Here is a 20,402-nt window from a genome sequence, read left to right as displayed (position 1 = left end):
AAATATCCAAGGTTGGTTGAATCTCAGAGTACAGAAACTGTGAATATGAAGGATTAGCTCTATTTTCTGCCAGTGTTTTGCTTGTCATTCATTCTCTTCACATTGTCTTTTGCAGAGCAGATTTGTAATTTTAAGGAAGTCCACCTTATCAATTATTTCTTTCATGGATTGTGCCTTTGATGTTGTCTTGAAAAAAATCATCACCATACCCTAGGTGGTCATATAGGTTTTCTTCTATGTTATCTTCTAGGAGTTTTATAGTTTCATATTTTACATTTAGGCCTGTGATCCATTTGGGGTTAATTTTTGTGACAGTTCTAAGGTCTGTGTTGAGGTTCACTCCTTTGCATGTGATTGATCTTTCTGGTACCATTTGTTGACAAGACTGGTGCCTTTGTATCACCTTAAGGGCCATATTATTTAAATTGCATGAAGGTAATATTTTATGGATTTGTGGTTGCCTTTTTTTAGAGAAAGGAAGGGTCATTGTGAACTGTGAGGTTATTCGACTGGCGTCTGCTGTGTCATTTCTTCCATCATCCATTTTGATAGAGAATATTTCTATTGAAATTTTAGAATTGTTTCTACCCTTAGGCCATGGGGTTTTATTGCAAAAGACTCCCAAACTCATATGCCTGTAAGTATTTTCTTAAGAATATTGAAAGTGTGATTCTTATGTCTGTCCTTGACAGTTTTGGACCGAAGGTGTCCTTACATTCATTGAGAATCATTGATGAAATGGAACACGATTACACTTGGAGCTTTCAGATTTGCCTCTTATTTGTCCTGTAACCTTTGTTTATATTTAAATGTGTATATAATACCTAATTTGGAGGGATGTCAGAGTTCAGTATGTGAATGAACTTGGCACAAAGCACCTGGTAGTCCTTAGCTGTTCTAACAATATTTTCCCACTTTCTTTTCTACAGAAAATTTTAAAGAAGTTTGTTACTTAAAACAGTATTTTCAGAACTTGCCTGGTTGTCCAGTGGCTGAGACTCTGCACTCCCAGTGCAGGGGGTCCCAGGTTCCATCCCTGGTCGAAAAAGATGCCACATGCTGCAGCTAAGACCTGGTACAGCCAAATAAACAAATATTTAAAAGACAAAACAAAACAGTATTTTCAAAAGTAATGTTTGAAAACCTAAGGCTAATTTCACACATTATATATTAGATAAGCCCAAGAGGATTTAGGTATAGGTAGCACAGTACTTTCAAAAGTAGGTAAGACCTTAGGTCTCCTGCATTGGCAGGCAGATTCTTTACCACTAGTGCCACCATATTAATAATTAAACTTAAAATCCTCTGTTACAAGGTGTTAAGACTGATCTGATTTTCTTTGAAAGGTTTGTGGTGGTTATAATAATAATCAGGCTAAGTTAAACACATTAGCTTTACAGAAAAATAATGATTTCATTCTGGCCTCGTGTGTTTATAGGTGTGTGTATTTGCTGATTTCTATCTTTTTCTGCTCTTTGCTCATGGTTCCTTCTCTAAAGCTTCTTTTCTCTTGAACTTAAGAAAGAATATAAAGAAATTACCTTAAGAAGTTAGGGCCTTGTCTTCACTAAGTAGGTTGCATTCTAATAGAGATTGTTTGGAGAAAGTCCAAAATATAATAAATAACTAATGGTGGACTTTCAAGCACTGTGGCACTTGTGTGCCAGGATTCACAAATCAGGTCACGCTTTTCAACAGATTTGACTCTGTTTCTAGGGCAGTGTACACATTGCACAAAAGCATTTTATTTATAGACAGCTTTATTTAAAATGGACTTCCCTGGTGGCTCAGACAGTAAAGTGTCTGCCTACAGTGCGGGAGACTTGGGTTCGATCCCTGGGTCAGGAAAATCCTCTGGTGAAGGAAATGGCAACCCACTCGAGGACTCTTGCCTGGAAAATCCCATGGACGGAGGAGCGTAGTAGACTACAGTCCATGGGGTCGCAAAGAGTCAGACACGACTGAGCGATTCACCTTATTTAAAACACCACTTAAAGAACCAGAGAAGTAATTAGCATAGTGAAGTATTAGGTGGAAAAGAGGAGTCAGTAGTAAGGTAAAAGTACTGAGCAAAGCTTTGACTCAGTAAAGTTATAAATTGGGATTCGATTAGGGGGTTGCACAGAAGTAACTTAAGTTTTTAAAGGGAGAAGGAAGGTAGGAAAATAAATTTCTGTGGAAAGAAAGATCCGTTTCAGACCCAGGGATCAAACCTAGGTCTCCCACACTGCAGGCAGATTCTTGACCGTCTGAGCCACTGGGGAAGCCCAAATAATAAATGATAAAGTTTACCTGTTTATAAAGTGTACACTCCAGTAATTTTTAGTACATTTGCAAGGTCCTACAGCCATCATCATGTAATTCCAAAAAATCTCATCACTGCCCCAAGCCCCATACATGTTAGCAGTCACTCCTGTTTTCCTTTGCCCCTAGACCCTGGAACCACAAATCTGCTTTCTGTTTCTATTAATTTGCCTGTTTGAACAGTTCATAAAAATGGTATTATAAAATATATGGCCTTTTGTATCTGGCTTCTTTACCCTGGCATAATGTTTCCAAGGTTCATCCATGTTGTATCATGTATCAGTAGTTCATCTCTTTATATAATAGCTGAATAATACATATTTCATTGTATGAATATAAAACATTTTGCTTATCCATTCATTGCTTATGTGTATTAGATTATTTCCCCTTTTTTGTCCACTATGGATAAAAATCCCATGGACAGAGGAGCCTGGTAGGCTGCAGTCCATGGGGTCGCAAAGAGTCGGACACGACTGAGCGACTTCTTTCTTTCTTTCATGGATAATGCTGTTATGAACATTAGTTACAAGGTTTTCTGAAAGCAGATGTTTTCAGTCCTCTTGATTAAATACCCAGGAATAGAATTGCTGGGTTATATGGTAACTATGTTTAACTTTTTGGAAGAATTGCCAAATTGTTTTTCAGAAGTGACTGCAGTAATTTACATTTACATCAGTGATGTATGAGGGTTTTAATTTCTCCACATCGGTCCTGATACCTGGCTTTTTTATTAAGCTATCCCTAGTTGGTGTAAAATTTTAACCTCTTTGCGGTTTTAATTTCTGTTTCCCTAATAACTAAGGGTGTGGATCATCTTTCTACGTGCATATTGGCCATTAACATATCTTTGGAGACATGTTTCTTCAAATCCTTTGCTCATTGTTAAGTTTTGTTGTTTGTATTTTTAGTGAATGTGAACAACAGTGATTTCTGTGCTGTGGGAGGCCAGCTGGACCAGAAAGCAAGCAAGAGCTAGTAGTTTGGGCAAGTTAACGCCCATAGAAGCAGTGCTTAACCAGTAGGAAACAGGAGCAGATGTATAACAGCTTGCCTCTCATCTTATGGACAGACAATTTTGAGACCCCCATGTACTTCTCAGAGAATTTAAAGAGAATGAACCCCAGTTATCCCTAGGTTAGGGATGACTTCAGTAATATACCGTTTCTTATATTGGCTTTTCCTCCCCATCACATACTCTAACTGCTGTTTAGGTCGTTTCTTAGATGGACTATCTGCATTCAAATCCTTATCTTAACCTTTGTTTTTGAGAGAACCCAAACTAAGACAGGTATCATTAGAGTGCTTAGTATTGAAAGACTTGGTAATATTTCAACATCTGAAACTGGATCATCAACAAGAGCGTGAGTATAGATAGAGAAGAGGGTGAATATCTGCATTCTTCATCACTCTAATGTGTTGACGTTGATATAAAGTGGAGTAATTATCAAAGGATACTGTGATGTGGCCAGTGGTGTAGGAACAAAATCAGGAGGATGTCATGTCTTGGAAGCTAAGTGAAGAAAATACCTGAAGTAGTGGGAAGTAATGCTACTACTAAGTCAAGGGAGAGAGGAGCTTAGAGTTGTCTGTTGGATTTGGCAATAGGTAAGCCATTAATGTTTATTGCACAGACAAAACAATAAACACATCTACAGAAAAACATCTATTTCTGCTTTATTGACTGTGCCAAAGCCTTTGACTGTGTGGATCACAATAAACTGTGGAAAATTCAGAAACAGATGGGAATACCAGACCACCTTACCTGCCTCTTGAGAAACCTGTATGCAGGTCAGGAAGCAACAGTTAGAACTGTACATGGAACAACAGACTGGTTCCAAATAGGAAAAAGAGTACGTCAAGGCTGTACATTGTTACCCTGCTTATTTAACTTATATGCAGAGTACATCATGAGAAATGCTGGGCTGGAGGAAGCACAAGCTGGAATCAAGATTGCCGGGAGAAATATCAGTAACTTCAGATATGCAGATGACACCACCCTTCTGGCAGAAAGTGAAGAAGAACTAAAGAGCCTCTTGATGAAAGTGAAAGAGGAGAGTGCAAAAATTGGCTTAAAGCTCAACATTCAGAAAACAAAGATCATGGCATCTGGTCTGATCGCTTCATGGGAAATAGATGGGGAAACAGTGGAAACAGTGTCAGACTTTATTTTTTGGGGCTCCAAAATCACTGCAGATGGTGACTGCAGCCATGAAATTAAAAGACGCTTACTCCTTAGAAGGAGTGTTATGACCAACCTAGATAGCATATTCAAAAGCAGAGCCATTACTTTGCCAACAAAGGTCCATCTAGTCAAGGCTATAGTTTTTTCAGTGGCCATGTATGGATGTGAGAGTTAGACTCTAAAGAAAGCTGAGTGCCAAAGAATTGATGCTTTTGAAGTGTGGTGTTGGAGAAGACTCTTGAGAGTCCCTTGGACTGCAAGGAGATCCAACCAGTCCATCCTAAAGGAGATCAGTCCTGGGTATTCATTGGAAAGACTGATGCTGAAGCTGAAACTCCCAAAACTTTGGCCACCTCATGCGAAGAGCTGACTCATTGGAAAAGACCCTGATGCTGGGAAAGATTTAGGGCAGGAGGAGAAGGGAATGACAGAGGATGAGATGGTTGGATGGCATCACCAACTCAATGGACATGGGTTTGGATGGACTCTGGGAGTTGGTGATGGACAGGGAGGCCTGGTGTGCTGCAGTTCATGGGGTTGCAAAGAGTTGGACATGACTGAGCAACTGAACTGAACTGAGGCCATTAATGACCTAGGAAGAACAGTTTCCATTGAAGTGATGGGGGACAAAAGTGTGATTCCAGTGAGTTTGAGAAAAATTGATGAAATAGTTGGTTAGAGTGTGTATAGACAACTTGTTTGGAATTTTGTTGTAAAGGAGAGCAGAGAAATGGGTTGATAACTGGAGAGATACCTTCAGAAGAGATCCTTTTTAAGATGAGAGGGAAAATACACCTACTCAGTGTCTCATATTGCTGTGTGTGGTCAAAATCAGTTGATTCTTAGGATATGTTAGAGAATTAACATTCTCTTTGGTTTATTTGACCATCTTGTTCTGTACCCGTCAAGACTTACAAACCATGTGTCAAGAGTCTGCAAAGGAAATTGTTATAAGTCATTAGCAGAATCTAAGAAGATTGGGATTTACTCTGGCATAGAGATGAATACCAGGAAGTAAAGAGAAATAAGGGAATACATACAAGGAAGTTAGTCCTGCCACAGGATTGTGTTTGGGAATAGTTTAGAATCTGGTCAAGGCTATATGAGAAAGTATTTCTAGGTTTGAAATAATGCCAAGATTTAATTTATTACATTAAGTGCAACATCATTGTGAATATGTTTGTGGTGTATATTTCTACAGTGTCTCTGTGCACAGCTTTTATTGACCTGTTGTTGAAAGAACCAACTGTGTGTTACAAAAAGTTGAAATCTCCTCACAGACCTTCAGTATTCCTATTTTTGGCACAGTTTTCACCTTCTCTAAGTTTGGTTCTGAGCCATACTAAAACCTCCCTCTACTTCCTCCCTCTGATTTTAAAATGATCTGATGTTAGGTTTTCAGAGTTAAATAAATCAATTCTGTCTGGGATGTTTGCATTTGTAGTCTTATTTCTAATTGTGGAATGAAGATCTTTTTGTAAGAATAATTAGGCCCTCTTTCTGTTTTGTAAATTGTAATTCCTTCTAAACTGAGATAGAGGAGAATTTTGAAGATTTTTCTTCTACCTTTACCAAATTTGTTTCACAGAAGGGTGAAACAGACTGAATCTCTTCCATGGGAGTGTCTTATCTATAAACAGAACTATGTATCTACACTGGGCATCTCCTTTCCTGCTTCTAGTTAGCGTGTTTGTTGTTCAGTCTCTTGGTCTGAGTCTTTGCGACCCCATGAAAGTGCATGCGAGTTAGCATATGGGAGCGCACAAAAACTTTCTGGTCCCCTGGTGAGAATAAGAAAAACAAAAATCGCATTAAAAAAAATTAGAGGTAGCAAAAAATCAGTGGAATCAAGGAAGCCTTGGTGAACTGATTTCCAGAGATACATGAACTTCTCATAGGTGAGTCAAGAGTGTGGCAGCTTCCCAGCCTGGTTTCAGTATAGGATGCAGCAGTAAATGGAAAGACTGAAGGGCTGAAGATAAATCATCCAATCTTCAAGAGACACTGTGGGCTTTTGGGGAAAGGGTGGGTATCTGACAAAGCCCCAAAGCAAAATTAAATCATTGAGCCTAATAATTTTATCTACCTTGAATTTTGCTTAAAGAGGAGTACAGGAGGGGTTGAAAAACCTAAAGAAATGTATAGTTCTGCAAATTCTAATGGTTCTTGAATTATGGGACACTGCTGGAGTTGAATCTAAAGGTAAACCAAACCCAGAATATGCAGAACTGTAGCCCAATTTCTTCCTATCTCAGATTTTGACAAGATCAAAAAGATATGACTGTGGTTGAGGATGAGAAGTTGGGGATTGAATTGATCACAGAAAAATTCACTCTGATTGAAGGCAGGAGGAGAAGGGGACGATAGAGGATGAGATGGTTGGATGGTATCACCAACTCAATGGACATGATTTTGAGTGAGTTGATTTTGAGTGAGTGAGCTCTGGGAGTTGGTGATGGACTGGGAAGCCTGGTGTGCTGCAGTCCATGGGTTGCAAAGAATCAGACACGACTGAGCAACTGAAGCTGCAGTCTGAAAGCTGCAGAACTGAAAGCTGCAGCCAGTTTCAGCTCAAATTGAATCTGCTAGAAATCTGAATTATCCGTGACTCATTCTAACTAGGGGTTTCCCATGTAGCTCAATGGTAAAGAATCTGCCTGCCAATACAGGAGACACAAGGGTAGGAAATGGCAAGGCACTCTAGCATTCTTGCCTGGAAAATTCCATGGGCAGAGGAGCGTGGCGGGCTGCAGTCCATGGGGTTATAAAGAGTCTGACATGACTGAGCGACTGATTGAGCATGCATGCATACATCCTAACTGAGGGAAGAGCATAATTCTCTGAGAAATAAAGAAAACTTAACAGTTTTACGCTCATTTCTCAACCCTCATAAAAAGGATTTAGAATACTATGAAAAAATATGAAACATAAAACAGGAAAATATGATTATATAATTAAGAGAAAACAGTGAACAGACTTCTTAGATGACCCAGAGTTAGGAGTCAGTGAGTTAGGAGACAGTTATTTTAAAGCAGGATAGCATGTGAGGGATTGAGTATTTCAGGAGAGTGATGGAAACTTTGGAAAAATACCAAATGCATATTCTAGAACTAAAAAATGCAGTATCTTTAAAAACACTGCTCAAATGGCCTTGATAGCAAATCTGTTATAAGAAATAGACCATAAGAAATGGTGAGTGTGTGAATAAATACAGAAGTCTGTTTTCTGGTCTTTAAATTTATATAAGTGACAGTGAATGTGTGTGTGTGTGTGTGTGTGTGTGTGTGTGCATGCATGCGTGCACACTCAGGTGTTTCCAACTCTTTGAGACCCCATGCACTGCGTCACCATCAGTCCTTCCAAAGAATATTCAGGACTGACTTCGTTTAGGATTGACTGGTTTGATCTCCTTGCTGTCCAAGTGACCTGACAGACTTATCTGACATGAAATTTTCCAGGCAGCAATACTGGAGTCGGTTGCCATTTCCTACTCTACACCTCCCGTGTTGGCAGGCACATTCTTTACCCCCGCACCACCTGGGAAGCCCTGGGATTTATAATATATGGAAGTAAAGTTTATGACCATAGCATGAAACATGAGAGTATAAACAAACACATTATACTCTTTTGCATTTGTTATATATAAAATTATGTATGTAATTAGAATAGTATAATATTATTTGAAGGTGGACTATGATGAATTAAGAATATGTGCTGTACATTCCTAGAGCAGCCAAAATACTTGTGTTGTGTGTGTATGACTTAAAAGTCCGCACAATGAGATTATATAGGGAAATAACTATATTTGGAGGCAGGAAAACAGGAACAAAGAACAAGTTAAAAATAAATAGTAATGCAATAAACTTAAATTATACAAGTAATTATATTAAATACAAATGGTCTAAGCCAAGCATTGAAACATAGAAATGGTCAGGTTGGATAAAATAGCAAGAACCAACTATATGCTTTGTACAAATGGGCAATTTAAAAACAAATTTGGTTAAAAGCAATAGTGGGGAAAGGTATACTAACACTTATCAAAAGAAAGTTGTTATAGCAAAATATACTTTAAGGATTATTAGAGTAAAAGGACATTTTATAATGATAAAAGGATCCATTTATCAAGAAGATATAAGAACCCTAAATGTATATTTACAAAATATTCAGAATACATGAAATAAAATTTGATAGAAATAAAAGGAGAAATGGACATTTATACTTAGAGATTTCAGTACTTTTCAGTAATTAGTAGAAAAAGAAACCATAAATTAGGAAGGGTATGGAAGATTTGAACACCACTGTCAATCAGTTTCACATGACATTTTTTGAATACTAAGCCCAAGAGATGCAGAATGTGACATTTAAATATATATGAAACACCAAGGTAGATCTCATGTGAGGATGTCAGAACTTCAACATACTGTGGAAGACTTGAAATTATAATATTTTCTTTGTCTACAGTGAAATTAAGTTAGAAATCAATAACAAATGAGAATTCAGTTCAGTTGCTCAGTTCTGTCCAACTCTTTGTGACCCCATGGACTGCAGCACGCCAGGCCTCCATGTCCATCACCAACTCTTGGAGCTTACTCAAACTCATGTCAATGAAGTCGGTGATGCTGTCCAACCATCTCATCCTCTGTTGTCCCCTTCTCCTCACGGCTTCAGTCTTTCTTTCAGGGTCTTTTCCAAAGAGTCAGTTCTTTGCATCAAGTGGCCAAAGTATTGGTGTTTTCAGCTTCACCATCAGTCCGTCCAAAGAATATTCAGGACTGACTTCCTTTAGGATTGACTGGTTTGATCTCCTTGCTGTCCAAGTGACTCTCAAGAGTCTTCTCCAGTGGCATAGTTCAAAAGCATCAATTCTTTGGCACTCAGCTTTCTTTTTCTTTATAGTCCAGCTCTCATATCCATACATGACTACTGGAAAAACCATAGCTTTAACTTGACAGACCTTTGTTGGCAAAGCAATAGCTCTGCTTTTTAATATTCTGTCTAGGTCGGTCATAGCTTTTCTTCCAAGGAGCAAGAAGAGTCTCTTAATTTCATGGCTGCAGTCACCATCTGTGGTGATTTTGAAGCCCCCCAAAATTGTCTCTCATTTTTTCCATTGTTTCCCCATCTATTTGCCATGAAGTAATGGAATTAGGAGATCCCTGAATGGTGGTGTTTTTTGTTTTTTTTTAGCCATACCATGAAGCTTGCGGGATCTTAGTTTCCTGGCCAGGGATTGAACCCCAGGCACTTGGCAGTGGAAGCTCAGAGTCCTAACCACTGAACTCTTAGAGAATTCCCAGTCTGAATGTTTTAAAATTAAGGTGATTCTGAATAACTCATGGTTAAAAGAATAAATCAAATGGAAAATGAACATTTTAAACAAATGGAAAGACAACATACCAACATTTATGAAGTGAACTTCAGAATTCATAGCTTTAAATCTTGAAGAAGAAGAAAATATTAGAATCATTACTTAATAAGTTTTAGCCTAAGAGAAAAAGACAAATTCAAAACAAATAAAAAGGCAGAAAATATAGAGAAAATGAGCGAAATGGAAAATGTCCCATGTAAATGAACAAATTGTAAAATTTTCTCATTGGAAAAAAATCAGTATAATTGGTAAACTTAATGTTTAGAGCAATTTATATAACTCTTGAACTTGTGAATCAGCATGTGGTCTTTTATCCCTGGCTTCTTTATGGCATCATGTCCTCAGGGCTGCATTCAAGGAAGGTAAAGCAGTAGTAGTAAATCTTCTTGAGGCAGAGGCACTGTTGTTTGCTTAACTTCTGCCACACTGAGTTGACATAAGCAAGTCATTGTTGTTTAGTCACCAAGTCACTTCTAACTCTCTTGTGACCCCATGGGGCTGTAGCCTGCCAAGGCTCCTCTGTCCATGGGATTTCCCAGGCAGAAATACTGGAGTGGGTTGCCATCTCCTCCTCCAGTCAGCCCAATTTCAAGCAGTGGGGAATAGACTCTGGATCTCTTAATCTTGGTGGTGAAAGGCATTGTGGCCCTGTTTCTTGATTCATAGTGGTTAAATCTCAGGTCAGAGGTCTGGGATTTTACCCTATTTACAAGGTACTGTGTTAACTTGCCAGAAAACACAAACCAGAGACAAAGGGTTTATTACTCCCTGGAAAGCAAGCAGCCACCAGGGCAGTACTTGTGTTGGTTACTTGAGCCTGAATCTTCATAGGGCTTCACAGTGAAGGTCAGATGGGATCTGCACAGGTAGTAGTGTGCACTGAAGAAGGGAACCCTGAATTGGGAAACCTGACCACACATAGGACCACTCATGACTTGTCCTGTCCTCAGGAGAGTGAGAGAGAGAAACCTTACCTTTACTCTGGAATTTAAACAAATCTTCTCTGGCGGCAGGGGATGAGATGATTAGATAGCATCACCAACTCAATGGACATGAATTTGGGCAAACTCCAGGAGACGGTGAAGGACAGGGAAGGTGTGCTGGTGTACTGCAGTCCACAGGGTCACAAAGTGTTGGCCATGATTTAGCGACTAAACAGTGAACAACGATCTCTGGAGAGAAGACATTGAACTGCCTCAGTGTTGCTAAATGTTATTATCTGGAATGTATCCTTATATAAACATCTTAAATTGGCTGTAAATGACATTGTTCAGAGAACCCAGGCTATGCAGAAATGTGAGATGCTCATGGAGAATTATTTTCTTATATAGTGTATCTGCTTGCACAATAATATGCATTCTTCCCATATACAAAATCTTATCACTCTTCTCACTAGAGTGTCATGTCAGACTTGAGTCCAGTATCTTTATCATCTAACCAAGGTCCAAATACAGATAAGGCTCTGCTATGCCATTTTGTAATTAGAGAAATGCAAAACAAAAATACAGTGAGATACTGATCTTCACCTACTACATAGATTAAGAAAGACTGAGAATATCAAGTGTTGGTGAAAATTTAATTGGAACTCTGGGAGTGGTAAGTGGTAAAACTACTTTCTAAAATGATTTGTTTATTTTTTAAGAATAAAATTAAACATGCCTGTAGACTCAGTTCAGTTCAGTCACTCAGTTGTATCCCACTCTTTGCGACCCCATGGACCGTAGCATGCCAGGCTTCCCTGTCCATCACCAACTCCTGGAGCTTGCTCAAAGTCATGTCCATCAAGTCGGTGATGCCATCCAACCATCTGATCCTCTGCCATCCCCTACTCCTCCTGCCTTCAATCTTTCCCAGCATCAGGGTCTTTTCCAGAGTCAGTTCTTCACATCAGGTGGCCAAAGTATTGGAACTTCAGCTTTAGTGTCAGTCCTTCCAATGAATATTCAGGGTTGATTTCCTTTAGGATTGACTGGTTGCAGTCCAAGGGATTCTCAAGAGTCTTTTCCAACACCACAGTTCAAAAGCATCAGTTCTTTGATACTTAGCTTTCTTTATGAACTGTGATCTAGCAATTTCACTCCCCTTTATTTACCTGCAAGAACTGAAGCCTACATTCTCATTAATACTTGCACACAAATGTCATAGCACTCTTATCTAGGACAGGTTGTCTTGGTGAGGGTATTGACTGGAAAGTGGCACATAGGAATTTTTCTTGGGTGAGGAAAGATTTTATATCTTGATTGCTGTTGGTTATATGGATGTATGCATTTGCCAAACTATACTTTAAAGGTCTATCTTATTATGTAAATTATGTAAAAATACAAAAGTGGAAATTTCTGCAGCTGTGGGAACTCCTTATAACTTCAATATGTATGTCAATTGCTTTATTCGACCTTAAGTTTTTTTAACATATATATGTAACCATTGTTTGATATAAAAGTTTGTTTGGTTAACGTTGCTGGCATTGACGAAACTTTCTATCAGCATTCAGAAAACTAAGGTCATGGCATCTGGTCCCATCACTTCATGGGAAATAGATGGGAAACAGTGGAAACAGTGTCAGACTTTATTTTGGGCGGCTCCAAAATCACTTCAGATGATGTTTGCAGCCATGAAATTAAAAGACGCTTACTCCTTGGAAGGAAAGTTATGACCAACCTAGATAGCATAATTCAAAAGCAGAGACATTACTTTGCCAACAAAAGTCCGTCTAGTCAAGGCTATGGTTTTTCCTGTGGTCATGTATGGATGTGAGAGTTGGACTGTGAAGAAGGCTGAGCGCCGAAGAATTGATGCTTTTGAACTGTGGTGTTGGAGAAGACTCTTGAGAGTCCCCTGGACTTCAAAGAGATCCAACCAGTCCATTCTGAAGGAGATCAGTCCTGTGTGTTCATTGGAAGGACTGATGCTGAAGCTGAAACTCCAATACTCTGCCACCTGATGAGAAGAGTTGACTCATTGGAAAAGACCCTGATGCTGGGAGGGATTGAGGGCAGGAGGAGAAGGGGATGACAGAGGATGAGATGGCTGGATGGCATCACTGACTCGATGGACATGAGTGTGTGTAAACTCCAGGAGTTGGTGATGGACAGGGAGGCCTGGCATGCTGTGATTCATGGGGTCGCAAAGAGTCGGACACGACTGAGTGACTGAACTGAACTGAACTGAGCAGGGGTCAGACAGCAATGCTGACCTTAAGAGACATGTAGCTATTTCATCAGCCTTCTTTCCTCACCTCTTGCTGTATGTGCTGTAAGGCATAGCACATTTTATACATATAATTATTTTTATCCTTCAGGATCAAGTGCTCCTTTACAGTATTTGTTTTTTTCATTACATAAGTTTCTTACCTTTTTATTCTTGTTCTTTTACATATAACTATTTTCATTGTTTACTAGCATGTACTTATAGGTAATGGGTTAATAATGTTCATAAAGTTCCTCAGAAGTAAGCACAGGTTGTATCAAATACAGATTAGTAAATATGATAGCCATAATTAAACTAAAATCTTTCAGAACAACTAAACATCATCTGATAGCTATGGGCATGCCTGAGGAGCCTTTGTTGTGCATTTTAACTTCTGAACTCTTATTTAAAAAGATCATTCCAACATAAGATTTCTCTTAAATCTAGCCAAGTATAACTTGTGATCTCTTCAGATCCATAGGGAAGTATACATACTATATTTTTTAAAACTTTTACAGTGATTTCACTTTTCAGTTACAAATGTTTCCCAAATGAGAGTTTATCAAAAAAGAATGGGAAGGGGAAAAGATGGTAATTTGAATATAGATATACGACTGTGGATTATTGTTGAAACTGTTAGGGGGGAAAAGAATCACATCATTTTCTTTATGATAAAGAATCTTGAATTATAGCTACTCTTCTAAATCTGAATCTCTAAGGGAGAAGCTACAGTAATCTGTAGTTTTGAAAAATAACCCTAAGGTGTACCATGGCACCCAAGGTTTTTTTTGGGTCCATGAGCAACTTTTTTCTTTCAACTGGCTGGAAACTTTGTTGGGATGGTCTATGAATGGTTTTCCAAATCTGTTTATAAAAATGTATCTTTCTCTTACTAGATTATTCCCTACACATCCACTATTGTGAGTCTTGACTTGCCATCTATTCTCACTCCTCCTGTATTTTTCAGTGTCCTTAATAACTGAACTACCTGGGTTGTCTATATTTGCTATGATGTTATCCTTCTCCTATTTCTTGAATCCCCTACAAACAGCATTTTGTCTCTATTACTCCTCAGTAAGATAATCAGTGACCTTTACCTTATTAAACAGTGGCAATTAAAGTTCTTACTAACATAGTTGATAACTTCCTCCTTGAAATAATTTTTTCCATTTAGCTTTTAGAATATACTTTGGGTGAATGAGGGGTGCTTTCTCTTGACTCACTGCCTCTTTTCAGTGTCCTTTGCTGGTTCTCTTCTCTTCTTTATGACCTCTATTTTTATAGTATCTCAGGGCTCAACCATTGAATTTGTTTTCTTCCTTCATTCCTTTCTTTTTGAACTTGTACTCTTCTATCCACGTTGATGCCCTTGATTCTTTCATGTAATTTATAACTTTGTTAATTTTTTAATATTTATTTAGTTATTTGGCTGTGTCAGGTCTTAGTTGCAGCACTCAGGATCTGTGGGTCCCAGAGCATGTGGGCTTAGTTGCTCAGTGGCATGTGGGATCTTAGTTCCCTGACCAGGGATTGAATCTCTGTCCCCTGCATTGAAAGGCAGATTCTTAACATTGCACCACCAAGGAAGTCCCTAATTTCATTACTTTAAATATCTCTAAACAGATAACTTCCAAATTTATAGTCTCAGTTTGGATTTCTTTCCACATCTCTGGATATTCATGCAACTGTCTACATAAGATCCCACTAGGACAGCTTTCAGGTATTTCAAACTCAAGTCTCTAAACACAAACTTTTCTTCTCACTAACCTCCTTCTGTAGCCATATTCCATCTCAATTCGTTGTTAGTCCCATTTTATCAGACTACCATGTTTGTAGGAGTATGTTGCGTGACAAAATAAGTGGCCATCTTTGCTTGATATACACAGAGGTGTTTTTTGTGGTATGTGCTATGTGTAGAATTTGTGGAGAAAGTTAACTCAGCAGTCCTAAACAATTTTTTATAAGGACAAATAGTCTAATATATTTAGAGTGACCCTTTAAAATTCTGAAACACGTATTTATTAATATCACTGAGCTTTTCAGAAAAAGATTATTCATGATGTATGTACTTTTAATTAATGCTGCTGTTTTGGGTTTGGGGCTGTCCTGTTTTGGAATGTGTTGTTTTCAGGTACAGAAAACCTAGCAATGGTTTAAGCAAATAGAGGATTTCATTTTCTTACACATCAAGAAATCCAGGTATTTCTGTGGTTGGCATTGGCTCAGCTGCTCAGCAGTGCTGTTAAGAGACCCCAGCTTGCTTTGTCTTTCTATTTTATCAGCCTTATTGGTAGGCTTTTAATCCTCATGCTTGTTGATTCATAGTCATCATGTTCACACCCGTCCCTAGATAAGGAAACAGATGTTTTTCCAGAATCCACTACCATTCTACCCCCAAAGTAGACTTCTAAGTACGTGTCATTGAGCTTAACTGTGTCATCTGTCACTTGTCCACCCTTCTTGGAAAGCTAAAAGTGGGTATTTAGCTAGGTCCATTACCACCTTGAATAAAAGAAACTTCTGAAAAGAGGGAAAAGACTGATAAGCAGTTAACAGTGTTTGCCACAAAGAACCACCAAAAACTACTAAATTTTAAGTATAATTGGTGATTAGAGTGTATTTGCTTGGGAAAACTTTTATTGTTTCCCAGTAAGCTCAAATAAATGGGATTTTAATGGTAGGTAGAGTGGTATCTGTTAATATAGGTGAGGGCTCTCAATAGTCTAAAAATATTATGAACAATAAATCCAGTTACTATTGAGAAATTAGCAATTTTGTGTGTGTGAGTTTATGTGACTGAATTATACAGGATTTTAATTTAGATTTTGGGATAAATAAGAAATTGGAAGAGATGTTCCTTAAAATCATAAAGATTATTTTTATTGTTAATTTTGTTTCTTTTTTTTGTTTTCATAGAATGTTGGCTCAATTAAGAAACATCAGGGAGATAAATTCAACCCAGTGGTAAGTAGTTTTAATTTCTTTTGTTAGAAAGTGTTTGCATTATTACTATGCCTTTTATTTGGTTGGCGCCTCTTCCTCCACTGTTTTTGTATCTGCCATTTTAAGCCTGATTTATAAAGTGGCTCTTAAATCACAGCACTAAAAGTTTAATGAACAGTCCCCATGTGGATCACTTCCTGTTCAGATCAAGTCAGTCTTTCTCCCTGTGCTTTACTTCCTTGCAGTATTGTATAAGGGAGGATCTCTTTGAATTTGGTTACTCATTTCTCTCTCATGTGGTGCTTTCCTCCTCTGACGTCAATAATTAAGGTCCCCCTCCTTTCTTATCAATTAGCAGTTTTAGTCTGCTAAATTAGGATCCATTTTTGTATTTGTTCAAGGACCACTGAATTTATTCTGAGGTCTCAATTGTCCTTTTCACTGCCTCTGTCCACAGGAAGTTCTGTTTTGTTTTGTTTTTTAATTCTCAAAGTTTTCATTTGAAATATAAACTCTTTGTGGTTTCCTAAAGCTAAGTATCTAGTTTTTTTTTTCTGAATTCACATTCTTTTCTGAGAAGTTCTGCAGTATTATTAGGACTACAGAAACGTCTTAGAGGTCATTTTACTTCCATTAGCAATTATTCTGCCCTGTAAATTGCCTTCTACCTCAAGTGCCCTGCACATACGATTTAATATACTAAATAATATACTAAAATAAATATACTCTTCTTTTTTACTGACCACTCTGTGTAGCACAGGAGATCTTAATTTCCAGACCAGGGATTGAAGCCATGCTGTCTTTATAAGGAGTGTGGAGTCTTAAGCACTGGACCACCAGGGAAATCCCCCACTCTTAAATCATTGTATTTGGTAACAGTGTGTCATGTTCCATTATTCTCAGCTGGGAGTTACGCTTTCACATCCATTATGATTTCTGGAAAATGGATTTTTTTAGGACATATTTTGCAAATTATTGAATACTATGATATATAAGTATAAGCATATAGTAGTTATAATATGAACCAGAGTAATAGTTTGAAGTATTATATTAGTGCTGTCTCTACAGTAATAGAAATGTTCCTTATCTTTTTTTATTCAGTATGGTATCCATTAGCCACCTGTGAGTATTGAGCATTTACAATATAGTCAGTGTGACTAAGAAACTAGATTTAAAATTTCATTTGATTTAACTTGAATTTTCAGGTTAAAATGCCACTCTGTCTACCATATTGGACAAAGCAGATAGTTTTTTCCCCACTTTTCTTAAATGTCCCCCCTAAGTCATTATCAGTTGAAAAAGAAAGTGTATATTCATTTTTAGAATCTTTTTTTCATTATCTCATTAAACATACAAGTATAAGCTAAATTCCCCTTTAATGATTAAATTCTTATTAGGTCAATAAAACTGCTTTTTCTGAGTAAAATGCACCTTCATAAAACTGTGGTGTGGGAGAAAACTCTTGAGAGTCCCTTGGACTGCAAGATCAGCCCTGGATGTTCTTTGGAAGGAATGATGCTAAAGCTGAAACTCCAGTACTTTGGCCACCTCATGCGAAGAGTTGACTTATTGGAAAAGACTGATGCTGGGAGGGATTGGGGGCAGGAGGAGAAGGGGACGACAGAGGATGAGATGGCTGGATGGCATCACCGACTCGATGGACATGAGTCTGAGTGAACTCCGGGAGTTTGTGATGGACAGGGAGGCCTGGCGTGGTGTGATTCATGGGGTCGCAAAGAGTTGGACAGGACTGAGTGACTGAACTGAACTGAACTGAAGGATATTCAGTAAACTTTATTGACAAAGTAACTTTTTTTTTATTGAGGTATAGTTTATATATAACATTACATTAGTTTGAAGTATATGACATAATGATTAGTATTTGTATATGTTGGACAAAGAAGGCAATGGCACCCCACTCCACTACTCTTACCTGGAAAATTCCATGGATGGAGGAGCCTGATAGGCTGCAGTCCATGGGGTCGCTGAGGGTCTGACGCTATTGAGCGACTTCACTTTGGCTTTTCACTTTCATGCACTGGAGAAGGAAATGGCAACCCACTCCAGTGTTCTTGCCTGGAGAATCCCAGGGACGGGGGAGCCTGGTGGGCTGCCGTCTATGGGGTCGCACAGAGTCGGCCACAACTGAAGCGACTTAGCATATGTTGGAAAATGATCCTTATAATATGTCTAGCAACCATCCATCACCATACATAGAAGCAATTTGTGTGTGTGTGTGATGAGAGCTTTCAATCTACTGTCTTAGCAACTTGCAGATATGCAGTACAGTATTATTAGCTGTAGTCACCATGCTGTACATTACATCCCCATGACACAGAAATTTTAGATAGAAACATTTGATGTTTGACATTATTAGTGTAAGGAAGGAAAAATTTTCCCTTCCCCCTGTTAGGGTTCCTGGCTGGGTCTGAAAATTTAACTGACAAAGACAGATTAACAGGAGAAAAATGTATTCATTTGTTTAATGTAAGTTTTAAAGGACACAGGGAGCCTTTGTAAGGAAAGGAAGACCCAAAGAAACAGTTAAACAAGTATTTTTATGTGATGTTTGATGAAGTGGACTGTTGTGTAGAAATACAATAGGTCAAAGAGTAAATGTAGTAAACGGGGAGATTTAGCAGGCCCTGTTCATTAGAATTTCTCTCCCTTCATCTTTAGAGATACCTTCTAGTATAAAGAAGACCCCTTTAACAGAAACATTTTTATGACCTGTTTCGGGGGGAAAGGCACAGAGATCAGAGTGACCTTCCTGCTTCTGCTATTTTCTCAAATTCCTTTAGGTTAAGATACTAAGTATTCCCTGAGTACCGTATTTTGTCCTGAACTCCCATCAGTTGTTTGTCTCTATAAACCCTAAAGGAGAAGTATGTAGTAAAGACCAATTGATGTTTGATTTCTGAGATGAGTATATCCTAATATATTGATAAATAGTATAGTGCAGTATGAGTACAGAATCAGTTTCTTTATGGAAAATGGGGATGATAATAGTACATGCCTTAAGATACATGAGGATGAAATGAGAATAAACATATAGTTTATATGAAGAATTTAGCACAGTGCCTGGTGCACATGGTGATTAAGTAAGAATAGTCAGATTTTTTTTTTCTTTACTTGCTAGGGAAATACTTAACCCTTACTGTCAAACACTTTAAGAATATGATATAATTTGAAGAGTTAGAATCAATGCCTTGCAGATTCATGTTGGAGCCTGAGGCAAAAGAGAAAAATTAGTCATACTGATTCTGTCTTTACTTTTAAATTAACCTTGGATTAATGAATTATTTTTCCAAGAGTTTGATTTTTTACAAAAATGTTGCATTAAAATACTTAGTTTGATTACTGAAGGGTTTTACTGTGTCTGAGGCATTTGCCTCACTGGCTTTAACCTAGTCTTGGCTCTGGGTAGAAGTAATCTAATACTTTAATGGAGTCTTCTGCCTAGGGCAAGAATTTATTATTATTTTGCAAAGAATTGATAACACTAATTAGAAGTCATTCTTATTTTATTGAGATGGGCTTTTTCTTTTAGTAAATTAATGTTAACCTCCTAGTTGGAATTAACCTCTGTATGTATGTATGTGTTCTTAATAAAACTAGCCTTGAAAATTTTCACTAATTCAGAATTGAATCTTTCCCCCAGTTAGATTGAAATGAAGTCTGCACTGGTGGGCTGCCGTCTATGGAGTTGCACAGAGTCGGACACGACTTAAGCGACTTAGCAGCAGCAGCAGCACTTTATTGAAGCAAGTTTCTTCTCTAGTGTGTAACCTTAAGCAAATATAAAATCTGTACACTTTAGAAAAATTAAAAGAACAGCATTAATTGAAACAAAATATACTTCGCATAGATAGGAATTCTGATGTGGGAGAGTTACAGGAAAGTTAAATGGCTGGTTAGGGAGACCTGAAAATACCTTTGCACTCCCACTTTTCTACTCAGAATTGCATATAGTCAAGTTCTTAATTAAGAAGCAGCTCTTAATCAGAAGTTAAATAAATTTCTTTGTTATATTAGGGTTTTTCTTGTTGATGAGCAGACTTATAAAGCCTAGTTCTTTTCAGTTCAGTTCAGTAGCTCCGTCCTGTCCGACTCTTTGCGATCCCATGGACAGCAGCACTCCAGGCTTCCCTGTCCATCGCCAACTCCCGGAGCTTGCTTAAACTCATGTCCATCAAGTCAGTGATGCCATCCAACCATCATCCTCTGTCATCCCTTCTCCTCCTGCCTTCAATCTTTCCCAGCAACAGCATCTTTTCCAATGAGTCAGTTCTTCCAAGGTGGCCAAAGTATTGGAGTTTCATCTTCAGCATCAGTCCTGCCAATGAATATTCAGGGTTGATTCCCTTTAGGATTGACTGATTGGATGACCTTGCAGTCCAAGGGACTCTCAAGAGTCTT

The 20,402-nt window shown here is 38.1% G+C and overlaps 1 protein-coding gene across 8 annotated transcripts in view; it reads left to right on the top strand.

Annotated features, from left to right (window-relative positions):
* Positions 1-20,402, top strand: part of ERBIN (erbb2 interacting protein) — a 129,973-nt gene that overhangs the window by 30,582 nt on the left and 78,989 nt on the right. For all 8 annotated transcript variants that reach the window (XM_005221458.5, XM_024981265.2, XM_059878706.1 and 5 more), the window contains exon 2: positions 15,957-16,004. The gene's annotated coding sequence lies outside the window, so the exon portion shown is untranslated. The remainder of the gene's footprint in view (positions 1-15,956; positions 16,005-20,402) is intronic.

This window comes from Bos taurus, chromosome 20, assembly GCF_002263795.3.
Source record: "Bos taurus isolate L1 Dominette 01449 registration number 42190680 breed Hereford chromosome 20, ARS-UCD2.0, whole genome shotgun sequence".
Classification (NCBI taxonomy): Eukaryota; Metazoa; Chordata; class Mammalia; order Artiodactyla; family Bovidae; genus Bos; species Bos taurus.
Note: the sequence above shows the minus strand (reverse complement) of the source record. Positions and strands in the feature narration are given on the sequence as shown.